This window comes from Corvus kubaryi, unplaced genomic scaffold (assembly GCF_017639235.1).
Source record: "Corvus kubaryi isolate FWS band 111438036 unplaced genomic scaffold, C.kubaryi_AGA036_p1.0 37398, whole genome shotgun sequence".
Taxonomy (NCBI): domain Eukaryota; kingdom Metazoa; phylum Chordata; class Aves; order Passeriformes; family Corvidae; genus Corvus; species Corvus kubaryi.
The window spans coordinates 25,260,818-25,282,829 of NW_024581137.1; the positions used below are offsets into that span (position 1 = coordinate 25,260,818).

General features: G+C 38.5%; 1 long non-coding RNA gene across 3 annotated transcripts in view; it reads left to right on the forward strand.

Moving 5' to 3' along the window:
- The window catches only part of LOC121671912, a 73,086-nt gene extending 53,565 nt beyond the window's left edge, over positions 1 to 19,521 (forward strand). For all 3 annotated transcript variants that reach the window (XR_006018664.1, XR_006018666.1, XR_006018665.1), the window contains 3 exons: positions 15,709 to 15,880; positions 16,264 to 16,562; positions 16,644 to 19,521. This is a non-coding gene — a long non-coding RNA (uncharacterized LOC121671912). The remainder of the gene's footprint in view (positions 1 to 15,708; positions 15,881 to 16,263; positions 16,563 to 16,643) is intronic.
- The last annotated feature ends 2,491 nt before the right edge of the window (positions 19,522 to 22,012 follow it).

Below are 22,012 nucleotides of genomic sequence, written 5' to 3' on the forward strand. Positions count from 1 at the left end.
ATGAGAGTGTAAATTGTCTAGATCAAGATCACTGTGTCAACAGTGAGAAGCAGATATGTTTTGAGGGAAAACAAGGTTTCATCCATTTCAGATAGCTGTTAGGTATGGAAAGACCTTAAATTATGAGTCTAAGGGGTGTAAGGAGAAGGAGTACCTCGAGAGTGACTATTGGTGTAGTCTAAGGCACTACATAATAGAATAGTTTCCTGTATAGCCCTTCTGGAGATCAGTGTTAATTAGTTTTAAGTGGGTAAGTAACCAAAAATAATTTCTTAATGTGAAGACTTCTCTTGCATGGACAGCCATGCTTAGAGGCAGTATTTGCCTCAGATCTCCGCGGATAATTTGCAATAGCATTTTGCTGTTCGGAAGTTGTTACTGATTTCTTTGCTGTCTTCTAATATTTGCCATTAGTCTATATTTTAGCATAACATCAATGTATCTGCTGGCACATATATTATGTTGCCATGCTAAATTACTATTGCAATGGCTGGATTCCTCCTGGACTCTTAAACTGAAAGGTAATATTTCTCAGGTTTTCCATAAAGTCTTGAATTTGACCTCTGAACTCTGCATGACTACTCATAGAGTCAATCAGATGGGAAAGTTACACCACTGACTGAATCTTCCATTATAGCTATTGAAAGGTCTCAACAATCTCTGCAATAGATAACCCACAGGCAAATCAAATACCGCTTTGGTAGCAATGCTAGAATTGTACTCATTTACAAAGCTGTCACTGAATTTGCAGTAGTGCCTTGTACTTAGAAGATAATTTGTTTTAATTTATCTGATGCTGTCTCTCTGCACATACTTTACTGATGTGAGCATACACATGCTTTATATTCACTGTGTTTAATATAGAAGATTCTCTCTCTTTAGCACCTGTTTTACCGGCTACCCAGGTTAGGAAAAGAATGCCAAATATTCAGAAGGGCTATGTTTTCATCTGATTTGTTCTATATCATGATGTTTTCATCTGATTTTGTCTACATCATGATGTAATACTTTCCCATTTGTATCTAAACTTCAAAGTCCCATATCAATAAAACTTCTTTCCATGCTAATTCAGCTATCACATACTATTCTCTACAGAGTAAAGTGTGCATCATCCCACTGAATCTTCAACACATTTGAATGGAAATGGCCAAATGAATTTACCATTACTCTAGGTCTGCAAAGACAGGTTCTCTGTGTTAAGGAAGTAACATGTTTTTTACCTTTCTTTCCATATAGTAAGGGGGAAAACATTCAGCAGCAACACATGAAGGTTTAACGTCTACACCTTTGTTTCAGTTTATCAACATTTTTAATTTCATCTTTCAGTAAAAAAATGACAGAGGTATTACACAAGAAATCCTAGATAATATCTTTGTAGCACATTTGAGACAGACCACTGTTTTCAACTGTTTAAACAAAGTCTAATGTGAATATACTTCAGCCAGCTTGGCTGGCTTTGAAGCATGAGTTTAAAATAACCATTGAGATAGAAACACCATTATTCATAAAAACAGCAAGTTAATAATAAAAGTGTGCTTGCTAGAACTTGCGGCACTATTATTGTATATAATCCCAAAAATAAGGACATTTGTTTAGAAATCAGGGTATTTAAAAACAACTTAAAGACTTAAGCTCCATGCCTCATGTTTGCCTTTCAGTTACAATTTCAAGTTTTCCTTCACAAAGAAGACATTTGGAAAGTACGTTTTTTTTTAAAGGAAAGCCAGGTCCTGTTGGTGCTAGGACTCACAGCTTCAAAGAAAAAACAAAACATTACAGAGTCATGGAATAGTCAGGAAATTTGTCAGCCCTATGACACAACACCACGGTTACATTTTAGAATACAACTTGCTAGCCCAGGCTTCACGAGGCCAAAGAGTTTTACCCCAGAATGGGCCTGGTTATCAAGAAGAGCTACAGGCATTCACACAGCCTCATGCCAAAGCCTTCTCCTGCCATCCCTTGCATATGGAAAGTGTTAGAGAACCCAAACAACTAAATCAGGCAAGAGGAACAAACAGAGAATAACAATGACTTTCACATGTCCCATAAATATACCTTGGCAGTGAATCCATCTGCAAGCACAGCACACTGGACAATTAAGGGCAATTTTTCAAGTGTGTTCTCTGAAATTTCAATGCAGTGTTGCTTGCCTGTTTTTCATAGGAAAACTCATGTTTTCACACTGAGTTGCATGTGAAAGCTGGCATTCAACCATTCCTTGTGTAGTTTCAGAGTCTGTGAAGAGGGGCCTTTGAAAGTTGAACCTGCTAGTTACAATTCTAATGCAGAGATAAAATATTTTTCTTTCCCTTGATCTTGCATGGTTTTCACAAGCTTTGAGTGAAAATAAGTGTTAACTCCCCTTAGTAATTTTTGCAAGATGTCTGTGGTAAATTACCCACAAGATATAAGTAGGTTCATCTGATAGCTGGAGACCCTTAAAGTGTCTATTAGAAAACTATACTCATGAAAGACTTTCTTATTGATTGCAATCATTATTAGCTCAACTGGCCTGAGACAGAGAATAAATATGCATTATACCTCTTGAGAAAACAAGTTTCACAATTTTACGGATTTTATTAGACAAACAAGATTTTTGAAAGCTTGTATGGTCAGTTCCTCTTTGGAGAGGCTTGTCCAGCTTGGAATCACTACAAGAGCTACCAGTAGCTCTCTGTATTGTATGATTCATCTGTCCCTATAGATAACCCTATATATCACTGCAGAGTGTGCTGATTAGAAGGGATGTTACTAGGACCCAGAGGCCTAAATTGCTGCTTGATACTGCATTAACATTTCACATTTATTAACTCAACACACAAACTATTGATCTGAAAATAAAATTAGTGGTTTCTCTGGCATAGTAGTGAAGAATAGCTCTTTGTAATGGAAGAAATTCTCATTCTTGATTGCATAACAGTAACCATTAAATTTCCTTATTATGAAGGCTTCTAATTAGCAAAGATTTTCATTTTTTTCCCAATACCACAGGGGGCCAATCACTATTCTGAGCACATATCACTTAGGTGCATAAAAATTTGCATTGTGCTGTTGGTTTTCCTTTTGAGAGAATGCCTGGGAATATAACAGAATATAGATATGGCGCTAGCATTTTCTATATAAAATTAAAATTCAATTCAGCAGAAAGTGTGCAGTAAGGAAATGTATTTGAAGATTCTGTTTCCTCTCTGTCTTCTTGTTCTTCACCACTCCCTGAAAACTTTGCAATGGATATTGTTAGCACAAAAATAAAATGGTTTTGTTGTTCAATATAAAATTCCCCTGCAAAACACACAGAAGTTTTTAATGGGGCCCTGCTTCTTCTGAACAACCTCTTGCCTCACATAAACTACAGCTGCAATTTAAAACCATAACTTGCTTTTCAAGGATGCCTCCAATTGGGTTTACTTAATCCTCTCTCCTCCATGAAGTCCTGCGCTGTGAAAGAGAAATTAAAACTCAGAAATGTATCGGTGTACACAAACATCGAATGAATGACTTTGAAGTTCGTGTCCCGAACACTTCCTTGCACCGTGCCTGTGTTGACACTGTAGCTGTGAGGCTTGGCAGGCTGATCATTACGGCTGTCTCGTCAATCTGATTCGCAGAGGCCGCAATCAGCATCTCACCGCCCCGTCATGCTCAGGCCAGCAGGTTCAGTGAGTGCAGCAGATGCACTGAAAGGGAGCAAACTCTTTTGAAACATAATAATGCAGTGTTCTCTCAGAGATCCTGCACCAAACTTAGAGTTATTTTGAGCGATGTAAAAGTACATGCGATGTATGGTGAGCATTAATGCACATGCCCAGTCCCTCTGTGTGGGAGAGTGATAGGAAATATTGGTATCCTGAGTGGGTCCTAACCATTTTTATCTGAATGCAAATCAGTGGCAATCCACAGAAGAGAGGCTTTGTGACGTTGACAATGCCTATGATGCAACATCTGCAATTTTGAAAGCATGGTACCACTTCGGGTGTTAGGATTATTTGGTTGGGTGTAGGGGCTCCTGGTAATATACACCTTTCTATCTTTATAACTATATTAAATTTGTATATAACAAGTGAGATTGAATTTGTAATGCTTATATGTGGATGGACTATGCATTATAGTCAGAAGATACGAATTTTAGCTCTGAACTCCAAGTAGCTCAGCTATCTATGCCTGCTTTATGGAATGGCTGAACGAAACGAAACAGCATTGTGAACACAAGCAAATATTCTTAATTATTTTGATGGGAGAAAAGGGGAAAGAGAAGATGGGAAAATACAATTTAGCCTGTACATTTTTCTTTCAGTCATGGTTTTCAAAGGCTGAAATAGATGCACAGAGCCACAATCCTGCCAGTTGCTCCCTGCAACTGCATTGATCTCAAGTAAGAGTTCAGCACTATTTGGAATTAGGAAAAATAAAATTAAAATCATCATGATGAAATATTTCCTTTCCCAGCTAGAACTGCTGATTCAACTGCAACACTAACATAGCTACTGTAGACAGGGTTTGAAACTTGGTTTCATCTCCTTACAGGCAGCCTCTGGATCATCTCTTGCTACTTGTGTATTTCTCACTGTTTCTGGCCTCTGTTTGGAGAGCTGGGGAAATGCAAGTTTTCTCTCCATGTTTTTATGTAGTAAACCCATACCCAACATGAAGAAAGGGTCAAACTGGTGGTTACATATATTGTCTTTCATTTCAGGGCTTCTTATAAAAGTGCAGCTAAAACAGCTGTGGTGGAATCAGGCTGCCAAGAACTCCTTACAACACAAGAGTATACCCAACTGGTTTATATAGCCTTAATTCAAGCAGCACAACTAATGATAATGATATGTTACAGTATTATTATGCCAGGAATGTATGAAATCAAGAGAGAACATTTCATTTTAAACTTTGCTGATTTTTCACATTTGCTTAGCATTTTCTCTAATGATTTCTTGCACTGTTTTTATGCCACCTCAGATAAAATGCCATCATACATGGTATTTGCACCATTAGGCACAAAGTAAGCATTAGTTATGATTAGAGGCAATGCTGTGAAGCATTAAAAAATGTAAAGGAAATGGTTTTCAAGCATACTCTCAAAGGCTCTGGAGCTTGAGTGTCATTTGCTTTCACCATGCCAGCTGGGTGATGTTCTGCATTTCAACAAAGCTAGCTACCATTTCCAAACAGATCCATGCAAGATTTTCAGCATTCATATTTGAGTGAGAAGTCCAGTAAAAAATACATTCACACAGAAATGCAGAGAGCAGAAATCCAATGAACCTATCTAGTGGGGATTAAGTGAAACAAAACACAGTGGTTACAATTAATCATCAGTGAACATGGTCACAATGACATTCTTTTCAAGGAAAGGAAACCGCTTTCTGTCATAAGCTGCATCTTGTCAAACAACGCCTCTAATATTTGGGTTTTATTATGACCCTTGTCTTTGTGGAGCATAACAGTGATTTTGACTTGCTGCATAGATAAAGGGTGAATAATGTAATTAGGTTGAATTAATAAAACTCATGGTCTTGAACTATTAACATGTCAGTATGGAAATTTTTCTCAGCTATTTCCTAATGCTGAAATGTAATGGAGTACAGTTCCACAGGATTAAGCCTCTACAATTATTCAGTTTGTCCTCTGGCTTGTGAAGAGGAAAGAACAAGACCATTTTTGAGCTGTGTGAACTTTCTTTCAGCATTTGGCTAGGTCAATTAGAGTGCAGTAAGTAAAACACCTGAAAGAAATGATGGAACAAGCTAAGAGCAGCTGAAATCAAGTCCCTTGGTGTACATGTAGTCCAGACTTTTTCATGTTCTAGTCCCACATAAATGATTAAATTTTTTTCTTTGAGTTTTCTTAATTTATTTACCCAGAAAACTGACCTAAGATCCAGAATCTGATTTTCTGTGAGTTCACTGTTTGCAACACTACAGTGACTCTTTTTGAACCGTCAGAGACATAAAACCATTCAGATGATTTATTGGAGTGGATCTTGCTGCCAACATCTATCCTGGTGTGAATGATATGCATGATTCCATTGCATTTCATGAGCATTAACCCAATAGCACTCAAAGATGGAAGACAAAGTCATTGCTTGTGTAAAATTTTTAAGGTCCCATGCATCCATTCTCTCTGTGTAGGAGAGATTTGCCGTAACTTCATATTCGTTCTTTAATTTTGATATTGATCATTTAAACAAGAAAAAAGTCTTATCATCTAGTTTAGAAAATAACATAACTTTCTGATGAAAACTTTTGTTTATCCTCAAAATTAAGGTGATTTCATAAGACAGGATTGAAATCTTGACTTAGACCAACACTAAATAAGTACACCTGAGCCAAAATCTTCTCAGATAATTGGTTCGAAGGCGCCTCAGGAGTTCATCTGGTCCAGCCCCTGCTCAAGCAGGGCCATGCACAGCCACTTGCCCAGATCCATGTCCAGACAGCTTTCTAAAATCTCCAAGGAGGGGGGATGCCACAACCTTCCTGGGCAAACTGTGCCAGTGGTCAATCACCCTCACAGTGGAAAGGTGTTTCCTAATGTTAGCCAGAACCTTTCCTCCCTTTCTTTGTTTCCACTGGACACAAGGAAGTGTAAAGTTCACGAGAGCTGTGCCCTTCTGTGCTGCTGAAAGAAGACAGTATGAAGACAGGTCTACTTTGTTTCCTTGCAAGTGAGCTCAGATATCCTTCTCTTTCTAACACTTGCATTTCAATAATAGAAACTTCTGGAGACATCAGAAAAAGAATGCTACAGGCTGTCGGCACAGTAGAGACCTCACCAAAAATATCAACATGATACTTACATGATACTTGATACAACATGATACTCCCTCTGCTTTGAGTTTCCTGACACAAAAAATGAATTAAAAAAACCTCTTTACTCTGTGAAGAAGTGACATTTCCCTGCTATACAACAAGGCTTAAGAGAATGAGGAAAAATATCCCCACAGTCTGGAGTAGTTACTGCCTTCAGTAAGGCAGGATGCAGCTGTATCATCCAAAAAAATCTACTCACTCAGGTTCACAGTGAAGCTCAGATGTTGACCTCCCTCCATTTGTAGTACCATCAGACTACCAAGGGGATGTTTTTGTTGTCATTTTCTACAGATCTTTTAATCAGTTGCTAATTAGTGAAATAGATCAGAAAATGCTGGAACACTTGTACGGTTTTTCTAGACTCAAAGGTGATAATAACAGAATAATGAAGAAACCTTAAATCTTAAACTTCTAATACAATTCAAATTAATATAAATCACCAGAACAGGCTGCATTTGGAGGAAACTTGTTGTTACCAATGATTACATCACCTAACTGTTATAAATCCAGAAGGGACAATAGCATCAGATTAATATTTCATGTCATTCTTGTGAATGTGGCTGTTAAATACCAAAACCTGTCATTCGTCTCTTAACAAGAAGAGAGGTGTCTGAAAAAATGTCATTGCAAATCAGTTTAATCTATCTCACGCTGAAAACACAAATCTGTCTTCCTCCTAACTCTTCTTTCCATCGTGCTACTGGTAGGAAAGGGCAAAGCTGCTATTACTTAGACCTGTATTTCCGCACCTTTATGTGTTTGCATTGCTTTGAAGCACAATTTAACCACGAATTTCCCGTGCTTGTAATGATCAGGGGGTTGTGTGATTACAGCACAACAGCGATGCTCTTCTATTATCAATGCATGTTTTTAAATGTCACTGAATTCTGACATATTTTGGCCCTGAAGGTCTAATCACAGATAGGAAGTGTGGAATAAACAGAGATGGAGGCCTTTGTATACATAACATATTAGCCTCAGGCTTTTGTCACTTCCATAGCATATTCAATTATCTGAACCCATATATTATTTAATGGGATTTGCTACTATGACATGCTTTTGTCCTTCAACCTAGCCTATACTGGTGCTCAACAGGAAAAACCAAAATGCCCACGTTTTCTTTGAGTCAGGCAGATAACTGATGGCACAGGAACACTGGTTTATCTTCAGGTTGCCGGAAACACTGGCCTTTATAAAACCTCTGGCCATTAATGTACTAATCCTTTAGGGTGGTCTCCTGAGAGGAAGGGGGCTGTGGAGGCACCACCCACAGCCTTTCCAAGGTGAAGATGAGCCATAAACATCAAACCCGAAACGGCTACTCTGGATTTCAGTGCAGATTAGGGGTTAAGCAGTGGGGTGTTGTTTTACATGTGAATAGGCTGACAGCAATACAAAGAGAAATCAGAGAGCTTGGTGTTAGCCACTTGGTTTTGAAGCACAAATGTAACATCTAAGGGGAAAACATGGACAGTTGCCAGTAGAATGGGTTCAGCTAAGTCACACGAGGAATTTATTTTTGCGGAAACAAATTCTTACACGTTATTTTATTTGAAACACTGATACTTGAATAACTTGTAAAGTCTTGAAATTTATTTAACTTCTCTAGGCTTATCAGAATTCATTACAATATATTTCATTTTGACCCAGGAAATGTGTTTTCTTTTTTAAAAGAGAAGATAAAAACATACCAACCCTCAATATTCTAAACATGGAATTAGTGTCAGATAAGTGTAGTCAAAATCATCCCCTATCTGAGACTCTGGAATGAGATGTTCTTCAGGCTTTAAGAAGGCCACAGAACCCCATGGCAAACAGATAGCTGTGCATTGATTTTTTTCCTTCTGAAGAGCTCAGAAAAACGTTGTCATACACAGAAGTAGCAGCTGTGCCGTATATCTTTCAAATCTACAAAACATTTGTGTTAAACCACAAGTGGACCTCTAAGAAATAACTTTGGAAAAGCCTGAATTCATCCCTTTCAGGATATGCAATCTAATCAGCACCAAGGGAGAGGAGGAATGGATTAGAAATAGCAGGCTCTGTTTATTTTTGTCTGGGAACTATGGAATGCACATTTATGGCTTTGTTTGAGAGCTCAGAATTTATAAATACAGTCCATAACCCTGTACTCCCCAAATAACTTACCTCACCAAAAGAGACATTTAGAAGAAACTGGATGAAGCCAAATCTTCAACCCTTAATTTGTCTGTGTTTTAGGGAGCAAAGACATTTCTTCTGCAAATATTCAGACATGCATCAACTGGTGCTGGACAGTTCTGAATTTTATTTTCTGGTTCAGATTTAACTTCCTCTAATGTCCTTCAGTAAAAACAGACCTTGTGACATTTCTGCTGTTGTAAGCAAAACTCTCACAAGTATGGTGCAAAACTGAAATCCCACTTTAAACTTTGAATATGCCAAGCTGCACAGTCTGTTTTCAAAGTTGTCCTATAGAAGAGTTCATTTAGTTGAACTACTAGTAATGCAGCTGGTTGATCTCAACACCTTGGCCTACCTGAATAAATCAAGTGTATGAAATAGTTTCCTCTTCTCTGGTGTGAAGGAGAGCAAATACACCTGTTTTCTCATAAATCTTAGCAATTTTGGTGATGAACACCTAAAAGAATAGGGAGGTTTGTCAATGCCATGCAGACGTGGCCAGAGGATGGGACTGAAGGCTGGCATCACTTCTTGTTTGTGCAGCTGTTCTTAATCCCGTATGAGAACAGATCTTCCCAATCCAAAGATAGCTTTCCCTTTTTCACCTCCCTGCACTTTTTCTTCCTTTTCTTACATTACTTACAGTCACACTCCCTCTGTCTTGTTGCCCATCTTTGTTTCTTTGCCTCTCAGGAAGTTCTTTCCATCATTTTTTTCCTACACCATTTGCTGCCACCACCTTTCTAGCTCTGTTCCTAATATAACCCAAAGCATACAGTCCTTTCCCAAAGTCTCCCAGAAAATCCTACCCATTCTACCACACTGTCATATGGCCCCATCTGGCAATGCACTGCCCCACTCTCAGAGGGTGGGGGAAACACCATCCTTCCCTCACCCGCTCATCCTCCCTGTGCTTCCTGCCATTGTCCTCTGAGGGAGAGTGCAAGAGACAAAGTCATGCTACCGAAGGGGAAACATGTAAATGGAGGATTTTACTTGCACTTTTTATGGGTAACTTTTTGGTTGAGTGGAGATAAACATCTTAACTAGATTTGTCTCCAGACACCAGGAAAGGCGGACAGCAAATAGCAGAGACCAATGCAACAGCCCTACTGTCTGTGATTAATGCCAGAGCCCAGGCTGAATGCTGCCCATGGGACAGGAGTGAGACTGAGACTACTGAGAAACACAGCACCTCTGCCTTGAGGGCTGCAAGCTTTGTCCTCGTGCCTTCTCAGCCCTCAGGCAGGCTCTTCCTCCTTCTCTGTTTTCTCTACTAGCACAGGCTGAGCCTTGGTCCTGTGGTTACAGATCAGCTCCATCCCTGCCTAACAAACTGCCTCTGCCCTGCTCATTATGCCATGCATGGATCATGTGAAAGGATGGTACCCCCAAGCACATACGGCAAGAAGAGAAGATCACTCTCAAGGAGACTTCTGCATATGATTTGCACTTTGGTTTGGGGAAAAAAATGCACTTTACTATGCACTGTGCATTTCCATTCACGTGCAGGATTGGGAGAAGAATAATTTTTGAATGGTAAAGTTCTGTAACTAGGGCCAAGATTGTCTGTCAAAGAGATCATGATAAAATGGCTGACTGTTCTTGACCTCACAACTCCTTCCAGCAGAAGTGCTCCTCTTCCCACACAGCTTACCAGTGGAAAGTGTATTATTTTTGTACATCTCATGCAAAAATGCAGCCTTTATTTTGCTTACAGAAAATTAGCCAAGGCTAAAATCAAGCTTAAAATAGAAATTATCCCACAAATTGGATTAGATATACATTTAACTGACAAACTCTTGAATGCTCCTTTTATATTTTTTAAAAATTCTCCAGAGATAACATTCAGCCCTACAGTGGCTGAAACAAATGATGGGAAAAGTCTGATCAGATGTTGCTGGTCTACCAATCTCCATGAAACGTGAGTCGTCTTTATCACTATAGAGAGCATTGTGGGGAGATTAACAATTTGACATGGATGCCATTCATCCATGTGCATGGAGCCAGCACCCGGCCAATGCACGGTATGAATTCCACATAATACATCTTCTATAGGCTTCAGGGGTACATAGGCTTTATCCAGACCATAGAGAACCAAGAATTTTACCCATGGGAAGTAAAATAAAAACAATTCAAGACAAACTGTGAGGAAAATATCACTGATAAAGTATTGCAAGAGCGTGTTTGAAGAATGCCCCTACTTTGTTGAACACTGGGGAGTTGAAATGTCAGTACAGGGAAGACCTGAACCACTTAACAAATGTTGGGTCTGAGCCTGTAAACAATTACTTGTGTGAGTGATTATCAGCACAAGTAATTCCATGAAATTCATGTCTAAACATTTGCAAAAATGTCCAAAACTGGTTTTTTACTCAGCAAATACAAGCATGTTCCCAGCACCATCTGAGGGCAGTAGGCGATATACACAGTCTGCGTAGGTATTTTTTAGTTTGTTCTGCTTAAAAGGTATTTTAAAATGTGATGCTTTGGCAACAGTAGAGGAAATAATAGGAGAGAAGGCAGAGTGTATGAGAGGGTTCATGTTCAGAGAAATCTTTCATATAAATTTGCTGCTAATTGCTTCCTTCTTCTTAAGACACCAAATGATGTCATTGATCATCCACAAGTGCTGAGGACAGCACAAGGATGGTTAAATGTATCAGTAAAGAAACATTCTTAATGAGACAAAAAGCAGGGTAAATCTTGACCAGCAAATTTCACCACTTTCCAATTTAAAGGAATATTGACCTTATCATTAGTTTTACTTATTTTTTACCTCAAAATTTGAAGGAAGAGTGAAAATCAGGTAATCATAGGGAGCTGTGAGTTGCTGTCATTCATATATTTCAGTGATCCTTAATATAATAGTTAAAAGCCCAACCAGAAAAAGGATGATCTAGTTTTTCTTGCTGTTTCACTATCTCACACTGTCAAAGTTTAGTGAGATCATCACACAGTTACAGTTTTAATAAATGGTCATAATAACGAAAACAGATTTACTCCAAAAGTGTTGATTCAAATTTTTTAATTCCTGTTTTGTCAAGCTGCTTTAAACAGCCAACCCTTGTTGTAAGAATATGCTAATGTGTAATTAAACTGCACTCACGTCATGCCATATGGTACATTTGAAACATAAACCACTGTTCTATTATTTGGGGAGGGTCATTTGAAAAGGAAAGGGAAAGAAAAAGAGACAACCCAGGGGAAAAGACAGTTTATCTGTCCTCCCACATTTTATAAGCCAGCTTTAGCATTAGGCACTGTTATTCTGGATGCGATTTGAGAGTTTGGGGGTTAATGGGTCCTTAATCTTTTATTAAAGAGAAGAGAATGTGCTGATATGCAACAAAGACCATTTTGTGGATTGTGGGATTTATCCTTTAAATTAGACATAATCAAGTTTTTAGGGAAAATATTTATCTATACTATGAAGCCATGAGCAGGTAAACATGCACACATGGGGGAAGTAAGCTTTGGAGCCAGTGTGAGTTTCGCTGTTGGCTTCTGTGGGAGCAGACCCTGGTTCTCTGTCATTTTCCAATCTGATATTAACATGCAAGTCAGGATGGGTGAGAGGGAAATATAAAGAGAGAAATACTGGGCTCAGAAAGAGAGTTTGGCAGTTAGGTGCTTAATTATATAGTGGCATGTGGACAGCGTGCAAGCAGGAGTGCAGACACAGCCAAAAATTATTAAATTCTTGTTTTAATTATAGTTGATCATTTGATTGTGTGGTCATTATTGAAAATGACCTGGTATTTCATTTGGGAACCTTAGAGTAGCAGGAAGGTAAGGAGATGCTCTAGTCTAAAGCATTAGCTTCTTACTAGTAGATGTTTGTATTTTAATGTGCCTGACAGGTCACAAGTGAGATGAGTGATGGGCTCAACCTAACCTTTGCCAGATGATCACCTACATTAAAAAACCCTGCATAATTTATTAAAATAATTCAAACACATTTCTCAGTAGAGCATTCATTGTCTACTTTTCTTTTTAATGATAACCGTCCATAATGCTACCATCTGATGGCTGTTCAAAGAGATGTACATTAAATTAGTTGGCCAGTGTTTTCAGCTTAGTTCCCACAATCAAAGGCACAGGTCCTCAGAGGTATTTTAGTTTCTAAAATAAAAATAACTCCTCCTCAGCACTCATCAGGACTTGCATGCGTCCACTCCCAAAATCCAACCTGTTTTGACTTTGGTAGGTACAAGCAAAGAGGCCAAAAGCTCAACAGTGTTCTACTCAATGATGTGGTGAAAAACAAACACCTCTTGAAGTGAACACTTCAAGGCGAGATTGTGGCAAGAAGTCTGGGCTGCTATGTAGAGAATTTTAGTTTTCAGAGTTGGCAGGTGGGAGCCTTTCAATGCAGGGTTATTGCTCTCACAAATATGTTTCTGGCCTCGTGGGAAGAAACACACTACATAAAATTCTGCTGCAGCATGAAAGAGTTGAAAGGTTTCTTTCACATGATGTAACCTCTCAGGAAATCTAACCTGACAAACAAAATAAAAATACCCTCTCCTCTCCTTCATTAACAAGAAAATAACCACCTTGTTAACCAACTGAGAGTGTAATATGTTTTACCTCAGCTCTGCAAAGTACCTGCTTATCTTAAAACATGTTTCAAACCCCATTCCTATTCTGCAAGGCAAGAAAATAGGGTGTGCAACTTAAAACATTTACAGCCATCGTTTCACTTGATAAATCAGTTCTAGTGAGAACCATGTGAAACTGTTAATGGCATTGAGGCCTCCACCACAAGCCCACGAGAACTGAAGGGCAGCAGGAGGTCTGGGTGTTGTCTGCCCACCACTCGTCCTGTTTTTCATACATGCCCAGGTTAAACTCTTGGCCCCACTGAAACAAAGGATGTTTTTGATTACTTGGATGGGAGCAGTCCTTTCCCCATTGACTTTAAGGATGACAGTCATCTTGACTGGTCTATTATGACCCATCCAGGAAACCCTGTGTTAAACTCAGAACTTGTGTCTGAACTAGGTACTTTAGGAACATATGCAATGTTGGTTTAGAGGTTTTAAATAGAGAAGCATTCATTGTATACCTATTAAAGTTATTCCAAAGGCTAATTACTCTCACTCTTTAAAGACTGAATCTTACTTCCTGTCTTAATTTGTATATATTCAGCTTCCAGATGTTGGATACCGCCATGGCCTAAAGAACTCACTTCTATTAAAATACCCATACCTATTTATAGATCACAATCAAAACAGCTCTTAATATTTTCTCCAATAAACTGAGGAAACTGAAATTTACACAATTTTTGACAGGGGAAAAAGTTTATTGGCCAGCTATCACAGAAAAATATTTTTAAATGGAAAAGGAATAAGTAGCAAATTTGGATCAAATTTGAATATAGTCATGGCAAAATGAATTTATTTTAACATGTGTGTTAATATAATTGCATTATATATTTAAACAGGTACCACTGTGTTGTCCTGACAGTAAGATGGCACAGAGTCTTGCACTGTTGAAAGAATTATAGCACTATTTTCAAGATGTAATAAAATGGAGAAAAAATATCTAAGACAATTGCCCAGGGAAGACAGAATCCATAGGCTGCTGGCCCAGAAGAAATAAATGATCCTTCAAAGAAAAAAAATAGAACTTGAAGGAGAATAGAGAATGAGAAGTCTGGCAAGAGGAAGGTGTTCCCTTGCATTAGAAAATGTGTCGTAATACTTGCATTCACAAAGAAAGAAAAATAAAGAAGTCTTTGTCAAGTCCTCCTCTGCTAACAGGAACTGCAATGGGAGAAGTTGAGAAAAGAAGAGTGTGAAATGAAACATGACTGAAGATGGGGATAGGGTCTCTAAACTTGAATGAGGAGTTTGAAGTGTACTTGGGGTTTGAAAGGAAGACAATAGACAACAGAAAGAAGAAATTACTTGCCTGCTGCAGATTACCAGAAGAAGATTATTGCATTGTATTGCAATATTTTAGACAGAATGGAGAAAAGAAAAACGAAAAGACTAGTAAGGCTGAATACAAAATTAACTAGGACAGGAGAGGGTGAAAAACAGGTAGCTTTGGAAACAGTAAGAAAGGAAGACTTCAGAATAAGCAAGGGTTTAAAGACATGGAGTGGTCATAAGGCTGCTTAGAAGAAGGGGAACTTCTGGAGTAGAAATCATCCACACAGACAGCTGCAGCTATAGTTTCAGGAATAGTACTGTCCCTGAGCATGCTTATGTCCTCAGGGAAAGGGAAATGGGAAAATGAGAACTGATCAAAGGAGATAACAAAAGGACAATAAGATAAAATCCAAGAAAGATGGGTGCTCTTGAAGTTAGTAAGTTGAAAGGGAAAGGGTGGCAAGAAAAAAATCAAGAAGTCAAAGAAGTCCCCATTACATGGGAAAAGAAAAACTTGGATTAGATTACTTCCTTGCAGAAAAGCAGATTACAGTGTTGGTTGGAGGGGATTAACAGGACAGAAGAAGTTTATGCAATTGGCAGACTAAGGCTAACTCTATTCATTAAAATTGCCAACTTCTTAGCCAGAAAAAAATTTTCAGAGATAAAGGAAGTTTAGTTATCCCATTTCCCCACCACATTCCTCTGTTTCACTGTCCAAAATGCAAGTCTATTAGGAAAGAGGACTGGTGTGAACTAACGTATCTACAAGACAATATTCCTTATTCTGCCAAGATTTCTGGAAATTTCAGACCCTGTGAAGATAAGGATAATGACACTTATATTTCTTTCAGGGTGGTAAAAAGCTTTGAAGCTTCTAAAAACTGAAATAAAAAACTGGAAGCGGGAAGAAATGAATCTATTTAGTGATGAACAGGTTCAACTCTCCTATGGATTATGTTACCAATCAATCTTATCTGAAGATATGGTATGACCTACCAATATGGATTAAATTAACAACAGCAGGTAAGAATATTCTTGATGTTCTCTATAAATGCATGATATTTACAAATTATTAGATAGATCTATAGGCAATATACTTACTCAATATGAACAATACAAATGTTTTTACTTGGACATAACTTGAAGTAATAAGCTGTAGAGATTTGTCACCAGGGCTGTTCTTCTGTATCCTTTTTAATGAATTCCCAGCCCATTGTCCAAATTTACCTTAAAAAAACCCAAGCATTTAGAATGTACAATAAAATGATTGACAAAGAGAAGTTGCTTCTTTGCTATAAGTGCTAAAAAAGATCTCTTCCCTGCTTTTTTAACTGTGAAGTGTGATTAAGTCACAACAGTCTTATGTGTATGATGCAGTAGTTTCCATTTATTGCTATCCAAAACAGAATCACAGAGAATCACAGAAGTGGTAAGGTTGGAAGGGACCACTGTGGGTCATCGGGTCCAAGCACCCTGCTTAAGCAGGGTCATCCTAGCCTTGCTGAAGTCAAGGTAGACAGTATCCACTGCTCTCCCTTCATCCATCCATGGACTGGCTTCATCATAGAAGGTAATCAGGTTGATCAAGCATGATTTACCTTCTTCAGTGAATCCATGCTGACTACTCCTGATCATCCTCTTGTCATTCATGTGGATAGAGATGGACTCCAGGCTGAGGCACTCCACCACCTTTCCAGAGATTGAGGTGAGGCTGACTGGACAGTAGTTTCCTGCGTCCTCATTCTTGCCCTTTTGGAAGACTGGGGTAACATTTGCTTTCTTCCAGTCCTCAGGCACCTCTCCAGATCATCATGACCTTCCAAAGATGACCGTGAGCAGCCTAGCTGTGGTGTCTGTCAGCTCTCTTGGCACTCTTGGATGCATCCCATCAGGGCCCATGGACTTGTGGATGTCAGGTTCACCTGGGTGTTCTCTAACCCAATCCTTCTTGGCCAAGGGAAGCAGAATACCAGACTCAAGAACAAGCAAATCCAAAACTGATTTGGAAGGAGTGAATTAAGCTATCTTGAAAGAAGACTGAAATGTGAATAAAGTGCAACAGATGTATTGTTCTTCAAATAGTTTTCTTGATTTGAAGGATATATTTCTAGTGTAGTATTGTTTGGAAAGTTAGGTCACAGTTTCGGATTTGTATTGACTTTGTATGAATGGTGTGTTTTACTTTTGTTCTTCCTTTGCATCTCCATATTCCATCTTGATTTCAGCTTCATTCTGAAATGCAGTTAATTCATACCATAGTGCAGGTAAATGGGAACACATTGCGCTTAGCAGCCTGTGGAAGAATCAAGCTGTATCTTGTAAAACGCTGATGGTGAAACATTGTCGATGGCCTCTCTCAGTGAGCTATCTGTTCTCAAGTATTCAAAGAAAGAAGCAATTTCAGTTATAGAGATACATTATGTCCTTATTTAAGGGGAAGGAATCAGTTCCTGATTACTCAAACACATCTGAAAAATGTAAACTTAAATACTATCAAATTATCTTTTTATGGTGGGGGGGAGGGGGAAAGTGATTTTTGTGTACTGTGAAGCCAAATTTTCTGTGTCTGTCTAGGTGCTTTTATTGAAACGTGTAATGACTCACTACAAATTATTCTCCTGAGTAGATTGTGTGGGCTTGAGAGCCTGTAGGTCATCCTAAAAGTCCTAACCAACGCAGGAATGTCTTCTGCAAAGGGTTACTAAACGCTTTGTCTCATCTAGTTTTTAGTTGATTGGGCAATGACAGCCTTACAGTTTCCCCTGAGAGATCTTTTCATGTAACATCAATTCCACATTAAGTCATTTCTGTTTCTCATTCTGTTGCCCTATAAAACTTTCTGTGGGGCAAGGGAAAAATAATCAACATGAATGGAAAAGGCCCACGTCACATTTAATTAAAAATATTTCCACCCTTGGAATGAAAAGGTATGGTGATAACTGGAGTCACTGGGGAGTCCTGCCTAAAAAGCGTTGGCACCATATCACCTTATTTCAGTACAGATAGAAAATTGAACAAAATGTGCAATTATGTCTTAAACAAAAGTGTGGTGCTAGACATCAAATGCATGTAGCTGAAGCAACATATGAACACATGGCATCTTTGCTAAGTAATTTGCTCTTAATTGTCAGCACATTTAGTACTGGCATTTTTAGATACATTTTTGGTTCATTCTCTAACAAATGACTCTACACTAATTGTTCCTCCCAGCAATTTATTGCACAGCTGGGAGACCAAGTTGCAGAATTGCACACACACGATCTTGTATTGAATTCATTTCTTGAAAATGCTTAAAATTCCATGAGGTAGTCAAGAATTATTTTAATTGCAGTGTCTACAGTGAAAATATGGAAATAATTAAATGTCTTGCGGGTCAGGTAAGGTATAGCTTCCAGAACCTATTGCTTAGGAATGTTTCGACAACTGTAATAGTGTAAATCAAGATATCTTTTAGTAGTGGGGATAACTGTGACATTTCAGAGGATCTCTTAAATGCTTATTTTTATTTAAAAGGTGAACATCTGCTAAGGTAGCAAACTCATCTGTATGCAAAAGAATTATCTTTCTGAGGATCTTTCCATTATGAAATACCTGTCATGATTCTCTTGTACAAATCTGTTAGGTCTCACAAATCTTTCTCTCATGTCTTTCCTAAGGGGCACTTATCTTCTCTGATGAGAGATAAATGTTCATAATTTTAAAAAAAAGAAAGTTTTAATTTTAAGCAGAGCAAAGTCTAAAGGCTTACTAAAGAGTATTAGCTGGAACAATATAAATGGAGATGGATCTTTAGAAAATGGGTTGCCTACTGTATGTGGGATTAGCTTTCAAGAAGTGCTGATGTCACATTATAAGTTGGGAACAAATTGCTAACAAGTCTTTCCCTCTTAGCTCATGAATCACACTGCTCTGATATGTCAAATCACATCAAGAGCAATCAGTCAAATTAACTGACATCATGAAGTGCTTAGTGAATTTTTCTTTTTCTTTAGGAAAATGATCTCATATCTCTCCAACTTTACACTGTAAGCAAGATCTTGAGAAACGGAGGGGAAGTGGTTGTATGAAGTTGGAATATATCTTTTCATGTGAAGTGAGAAAATTCCTGATAAATTCTTCAGGGCCTCGTGGTTTTTAAATTTTTTTTTTTAAGGCTTTATCATTGTAAGAGTATTTTCATAATTAAAAGTACTTTGTGCTTTTAGTAGTCTGTGAAATGTAAGTAGCATGCATTACTGCAGAGAGTTAACACCACCTGTATACCTTTGCATAGAGTGAGCCCTTTGAAATACTGACCTCATTCTGAATACCTATTTTGCAAGCTGTAACTTTTCCGTTAGCAGGAGGACTTGGTGATAACAGGATGAATTCACCTGGTCAGAAGACTTGGACCTGTGAATTGCTTGGACTGGAAAGCCCTGTTACTGCTAGCACAAGCCAATGCCTGCTGTAGAGCCACAGCAAACACAAGGTCACAGAAGCTGAAGTTGGACTTGGAAAGATCCATATGGCTTCACAGCAATGACTGAGATGATGGAAAAGAAGCCTTCAGTACGGGTATAGTTCAACACTGAAGTGACCCTGGTGATAATCAACATCATAAAACAGACCTGCAAGAATGTTAAGTCCTATTCACACACATAAAAAGAAATAGCTGGTTTGGGGCAGAGGGGGTTAGTGGTTTGTTTGTTTGGGTTTGGGGTTTTTGGGGGGGTTGGTTTAGAGTTTGCTTTGGTTCGGTTTATTTTGCTGGGTTTTTTCCCATGTACCTAAATCTTTCCTACAGCTTCCAAGATGGTTGTGTGCAAAAAGTATACATGCAAAAATCATAGCTAATCAAATATTTGCACATGCCCTCTCTAATTGTAAAATTAGAGTAAAAATGTATGCAAATTCAGCATTATTTTAAATTTTATATCATGTTCAATAATATAAAACTTTTTTTTAATCTTGCTTTCATCAGCTAACTGGGTTTTTAAACTATTCAAAACTCTGGTTATACCATTTCTTCCATTTTAAACCACCTAAGAAAGTGATTAGCTAGTGTATTTTTACTGTTGGCTGTCTTCTCTGTGTAATCCCTTTTTTTTTTTTAACACAGCACATAAACATCCCTTTTGGTTTTGGCTATGAAGGGCAATCTAAGAGAATAAATGCAGCCCAAGCTAAATTGGCATTGCTCTGTCAGTGTTACTGAGTGGTGTCTGCTTAACCTAGAGTTGAATTTCCATTGATTTCAATTGAAGAAGGGCTAAGGTCCTTAATGAAAAAGGAGTCGAACCAAATAGTTCTTAACTGAACAGTTTTGGATTTGTATTGTTCCCTCATAAATTTGCAGGCTGAAATCCTAAATCGTGTAGATCACTTATCAGATTGTATTATCTGCTGATGTTCAGCATCTGTTACCTAAATCAACAACTCTGAACAGCAAGACTGCAACTTTCTATAAATCACAGCTTAGTTAAAATAGCCTGTTACCTGCATGATACAGGGAGAGGCACAGCTCCTGAGTGAGTGGAACGGGAAGTGGAAGGGCTGGGAAGCCCAAGATGGTGATTGTGTCATATGATGGAGTACCTGCTACTAGGGAGGGACTAAATAGCCTTCCTCTACCCTGCTGTTCTGTCCCTTATGGTCAGAGAACATAAAAACACCTAAAACACCTGATTTAATTTTTTGTAAATAGATTTTTGCAAATTATTTCAGCTGACCAAACAAAGGTTTTGCTGCTCTGATGAAAATTCAGGTTTTTTCCATCCATATCAGCTGTTACAGTTGAAAGACAATCTATTCCTATAAAACTTATCTCTTATCCTCAGGCCAGCACTGCTACCTAAACTAATAAAGACAATGCTGTAGTTGGCAAGTAGTGGCCAAATGCTTTATTAGCTCAGTTCATTTCAGCAGGCTAAAAGTGACCAGCCTTATCACCTGAAGAGGTAATGTCTATGCTGAAGACCTTCACTCTCCTAGCATCCTGGCAGGAAAAATCCCACAGTTTATACACCTGACATATTGAAATGGGGAACATGAGTAACTAAGGGCTTTTGTCTGCAACAAGATGCTGAGGGAAGCAAAAACTAGAAGAATTCGTTCTGATCTGCCCCTTGAAAAAAAAAAACGGCTTAGAGTGGTTGCATTGTGAATGGTCATGGTAATGGTTGCTGAGGGAGAGGACCAGCCTTGGAGGTCCCTTTGGTTATGTGTTCTGGGCCAGCCAGAGAGGTGCTGCCCACAGCCACGGTGAGTGCCTGAGTTGAGTTTTGCCCTGAGAAGTGTTTGGACTCTCACTCAAGCAGTCCTTCCCTAGGCTGCCATGAAGATTATGTCCTCTGTGCACACGGGATGGAGACTGCTCCTGCTCACCCAGCAGGATCAGAGATTTTGTTTTCCTCATCATCAAAACTCAAGCCAACTGGAGCCCAGCTAAAAAAGCTGCAGCTGCAGCAGGGCCAGGACTTAACTCAGAGAATCTTATTAAATATATTTTCTTCTGGAAATTAGAGTACACTAGCCGATATTTTAGTTAACCTTTGTGATGACATATTTATTCTGGTGCACACAATAATTTCTTATCACAAATTTTTTCCATATGGAAACTTTAGACATTTCTATTTCCAGAAAAGGCCTCAAAAGGATTCTGTTCCCACTTTTCTGTAGAAGTGTGATTATATTTGTAACAATTAAAAATGCAGTTCCCCTTGGGAAAATGTCAGTGGTAATTATCACACTGATGATTCAGAGAATGCTTGCTTCTACAACTGTCTCTTGATAAATTGCTGGTACTTGTTTGACACTCTCAGTTCTCTTGTTTGATTAAATAATCGTAAGATAAAAGATCATCACTTCATAGTCAGATGTCAGTCTCCTTTCACGCTGAAGTGCATTACTCTTGCTGTTAAAAATGACGATCACATCACTATGTGAAAGCCAAAAAAGCTTCCAAGAGCTCATCTGTGTGGTTCATAGTGTGTGTCAGCAATAACTAGAAGAGCTATACACCTAAACTCATCTCTACATGCATGGAAAGTGCGGGGATAAAATCCTTGCCTTATTTAGCAGCAGTACATACCAATAATGAAACCTTCCATGGAGCTGCTAGTATTTCCTCAACTCTTGTTCACTCTTCTCTGGGTTTGATTATGCACTAGGCTT